Raw genomic sequence first — 5,000 nt, 5'->3', positions numbered from 1 at the left:
AAGGGAACGAGGCCCCTTGCCAAGCACACACGCCCATGAACGACCATGGAAGCTAGGCCTCGCCACACACACGCCCATGAACGACCTTGGAAGCTAGGCTCCCTACACACATGCCCATCCATGAACGACCATGGAAGCTTAGCCCTTGGCCACACACATGCCCATCCATGAACGGCACTGCGAAAGCCTAGGCCCCTTGCCACACACTTGCCCATGAACGGCCAAGGGAACGAGGCCCCGCATACACACATACCCATCCATGAACGACCAATGGAACGAGGCCCCTTGCCACACACATGGCCATGAACGACCAAGGAAGCAGGTCTTGCCAAGGCGTCATCCATGAACGACCAAGGAAGAACGCATGGTATCGGTACAGGGTCATGGCAAGCCACACAAACAGATACCCATGAACAAGGCATCTTGCCGTCATGCCCATCCATGAACGACCAAGGAACGAGGCACCTTGCCACACACATGCCCATGAACGACCAAGGGGAACAAGGCACCTTCGCCACACACATGCCCATCCATGAACGACTTGCGGAAGAATGGCCGTGAGGTCAGCAAGGCTAGGGTCATGGCAAGCCACACAAATAAAGATACCTATGGGAACAAGGCATCTTTGCCACACAAGACGCCCATGAACGACCAAGGAACGAGGCACCTTGCCACACACATGCCCATGAACGACCAAGTGGAACGAGGCACCTTGCCACACACATGCCCATCCATGAACGACCAAGGGAACGAGGCACCTTGCCACACACATGCCCACTAATCCACCAAGGGAACGAGGCACCTTGCCACACACATGCCCATCCATGAACGACCAAGGGAACGAGGCACCTTGCCACACAAGACGCCCATGAACGACCAAGGGAACGAGGCCCCTTGCCACACACACGCCCATCCATGAACGACCAACGGAACGAGGCCCCTTGCCACACACATGGCCATGAACGACCAAGGAAGCTAGGCCCTTTGCCACACACATGGCCATCCATGAACGACCAAGGGAACATGGGTAGTTCCCACACACACCCCCATGAACGGCCAAGGGAACAAGACTTCTTCCCAAATGTAAGACACCCATGAACGACCAAGTGAACAAGGCTTCGCTTCCCACACAAACCTCCTACGAACGACCAAGGGAACAAGTCTACTTCCTACACAAACACTCATGAACGACCATGAAAACGAGGCATCTTGCCACACACATGCCCTCAACGAACCAATCCCATCCTCATCGTTCTAAGGAACAAGGGGCCCTGACAAACCATGAGCAAACATTTCTAAGCAAGTCAAACGATGAAGGGAGCAAAGTGTTGTAACCGAATCCGTTTAAGTGCTGTAGTTCCTACTTACTACATAGTCACCAAAAGCGAACTCGCTCGTGCTCTTTCTCGGTGTTCATCCAAGCGACTAACGAATAGCTAGAAGCCTTATCTCGCCTGCCTATCAAGAGGCGACGCAGACAAAAACCCGAACACGATATATTTCCATTTCAAGGTCTATGTTCACAATGACCCACGCAAAGTTTCAATGACATTCCAACTTCATTTGAGTCATATATCAACAAGTAGGGAACCGAACGCTTCAAGGCATGGGCTGACAGTCACGGACATTTATGCCCCAAACATGACATTTTTTATTTCAACGCCTTTCATTTATAATAAAAAGCATCCCTACAAAATTTCGTGAATCCGAATTAATTCGAGCGAGTTATGGACGATTTCGCAAAATTATGCATCCCCGGGCAAATCAATGTCCGTTCTCGTCACCAAGCTCTTTGTGCAATATGTATATAGGGCAATTGTGGATCAAGCCCCCATCGGCGCCCGGGGGTGTTCAGCGCCGCAGCTGTCGAGCTGGCACGCCGAGGCCATGGCCAAGGCGCCCGGTCTGCACGAAAACGAGGCCACGAACGCCCCCATGTACGCCCCACTCGCGTGTCCCCTCGCCCGACGTCGTGCGCGTCCAAAAAATTATGCATCGTGGAAATCCATGTCCGGCTCCCCGTCACCAAGCTCTTTGTGCAATATGTATATATAGGGGGTACCATGGGGTCTCATTCGCATGGGTGCCCGACGTGGGCGATGGGCAGCTCGCAGTCATGAGGCCGTATCGACACCAACAAGGCAAGCCAAGCCAAGCCCCACGACCCATGCGCAGGCCAACACCCCAACACGCCGCCTTGATTTCTCGAACGATGGCCCGAGAAATAGCCCCCGTTGCCTTGATTTTCCTCGACGCCGTGCGCACAGAATCCGCTAGCCCCCGTTGCCTTGATTTTCCCTCGACGCCGTGCGCACAAACTAGCCCCGCGCTTGCCTCGATTTTCCTCGACGCCGCGCGCATATTAAAAATTATGCATAATCAGGGAAATCATGTCTGTTCGTCACTAAGCTCTTTGTGCAATATGTATATATGGGGAGCGTATGAGCACGCGCAAGGGGTGAACGCGCCTGTACGGCTCTCGCCGCGATCACGGGCGGGCCACATAGTTCCGAGTTGCTTGGGATAATACCCCCTCCGAGGGCTCGGCGGGGTGTGGGGATGCTCGTCGTGCCGCCGCGACAACATCTGTGGTTGTGGTCTAGCCTTGGAAATGTGATGAGCCGTCCGTGTGGCAATACGATAGACGATGTGTGCTCACAATCTTGTTCGACGTGCTTCCGGTGCCAGCGCATTTGATACGTGTCACTTACGGGAAGTGATAGGCGTTAAAGTGGCATGTGTTGCTTTTTGTGATACTACTACTGTGACGCCGGTTCATCCTTGTTGGGGACGCGCGCTTGCGCAAGAGCCGCCATTGTTGCGACCGACAACGTGAGTGACGAGCATTATCGGGAAGATTGTCGACATTCAGATCATCACGGCGTGTTGAAGTTATCTTGAAGCACAAAGATAAGCCCGGCTAGCGTCTTTGTGTGGGCGGGGTAGCTTCGTACACCGGCATCAACCTGGAAGACTCGCCTTCTCCGAGGTACGATCGGGCCCACGCCCAAAGCAAGGTCGTGGGTCGATGATCGCATAGGCATTAAGAGGTCCTTGCTATCCCCGGCCCAAGCACATACTACATTGCCCATGCCCACCAGTAATGATGTGCTTAGGCCGGCCAGCTGGCCGTCGTCCCTTGTCGCGCATCGTCTGTGCATTCTCCGGGGGTTGTTTAAGCTCGTGGTTGCTTGCATGGCCTGCGGCCAAGCGGTGGCTGCTAGTTTGATGATCTTTCGGGGATGTCTACCCTAAAGGTGCATGAGTGGTGTTTGGTTTGTAACGGTGGTTGATGTCCGCTTTCGAGCAGCAACTTCCATGCGTTCTTACCTTCAACAGGTTAGCTGCTGCTTAATTTGCTCAACATTGCGGGTTCCCGTGCCGTATACCTAATTGATGGCATTATGTCAAGCTAAACAAAGTTTGCTTTCGTTAAGCATCGCTTCGCGGTGCCTACGAACCTTGAAGCCGTCTTTGTGGTCCATGTTGTCAATGCGATGTGTCGATGGCATGGCCTATGAAGTGTTGCTTCGGTCTCTGGATATGGAAGCTGCGCGGGCATCGTGGTCGGCCATGATCATGTATTTTCGTCTTTACACAGCGTTTCGGCTTTCAGGACGACTCCGTTCACCTTGCATTGACTTGTTGGTGCAGTAGACCGAGTCGAAGAGAATGTTACCTCGGTCGATCCCCGCGCAGGTCATATGCTTGTCTCAGCACGTTTCGCGTACGTGTGTTACGAACAAATTCGTACCGTGAAACCGGCGAATGGCTCATTAAATCAGTTTATAGTTTGTTTGATGGTATCTCGGCGGTCTTGACAACCGTAGTAATTCTAGAGCTAATACGTGCAACAAACCCCGACTTCTCGGGAAGGGATGCATTTATTAGATAAAAGGGGTCGACGCGGCTCGCTCAAGCTGCGATGATTCATGATAACTCGACGGATCGCATGGGCTTCGTGCCGGCGACGCATCATTCAAATTTCTCGCCCTATCAACTTTCGGAAGTGGTAGGATAAGGGCTCACTATGGTGGTGACGGTGACGGAGAATTGTGGTTCGATTCCGAGGAGCCCGAGAAACCGCTACCACATCCAAGGAAGGCGCGAGCGCGCAAATTACCCAATCCCGACACGGAGGTAGTGACAAACAATGGGCTCTCGGCTCTTTCGAGTCCGGTAATTGGAATGAGCACAATCTAAATCCCTTAACGAGGATCCATTTAGGCAAGTCCGGTGCCAAAGAACCGCGTAATTCCGTCCAATAGCGTATATTTAAGTTAAGGCAGCGAAAAGCTCGTAGTTGGACTTTGGGCTGGGTCGGCCGGTCCGCCTTCGTGTGTGCACTTGTTACTCGTCCTCTCCGTCGCGTCGATGCGCTCTCCTCGGCCTTAATCGCCTGTCAAGCCCGCCGTTACTAAGAAATCTTTAGAGTGCTCAAAGCAAGCCTACGCTCCGTATACATTAGCATGGGATAACATCATAGGATTTCGGTCCTATTACGTTGGCCTTCGGGATCGATAATGATTAATGTGACAGTCGGGGGCATTCGTATTTCATAGTCGTAGGTGAAATTCTTGGATTTATGAAAGACGAACAACTCGCGAAAGCATTCGTCAAGATGTTTTTCATTAATCAAGAACGAAAGTTGGGGGCTCGAAGACGATCAGATACCGTCCTAGTCTCAACCATAAACGATGCCGACCGTGATCGGATAAGCCAGGACTCCGCCGGCACCCATGAGAAATCAAAGTTTTTGGGTTCCGGGGGAGATGGGCCTGCTGGGCCGAAACTTAAAGGAATCGATCAAGGCACCACTGGGGAGGAGCCCTCGCGGCTTAATTTGACTCAACACGGGGAAACTTACCAGGTCCACATAGTAAGGATTGACAGACCGAGAGCTCTTCGATTCTATGGGTGGTGGTGCATGGCCGTTCAGTCGGTGGAGCGATTTGTCTGGTTAATTCCGTTAACGAACGAGACCTCAGCCTGCTAACTAG

General features: G+C 52.6%; 1 pseudogene; it reads left to right on the top strand.

Annotated features, from left to right (window-relative positions):
- Window positions 1–3,677: 3,677 nt before the first annotated feature.
- Window positions 3,678–5,000, top strand: LOC145078434 (18S ribosomal RNA; annotated as a pseudogene; the record flags this gene model as incomplete).

This window comes from Lactuca serriola, unplaced genomic scaffold (genome assembly GCF_051521515.1).
Source record: "Lactuca serriola cultivar US96UC23 unplaced genomic scaffold, Lser_US96UC23_V15 Lser_V15_Un168, whole genome shotgun sequence".
NCBI classification, from domain to species: domain Eukaryota; kingdom Viridiplantae; phylum Streptophyta; class Magnoliopsida; order Asterales; family Asteraceae; genus Lactuca; species Lactuca serriola.
Note: the sequence above shows the minus strand (reverse complement) of the source record. Positions and strands in the feature narration are given on the sequence as shown.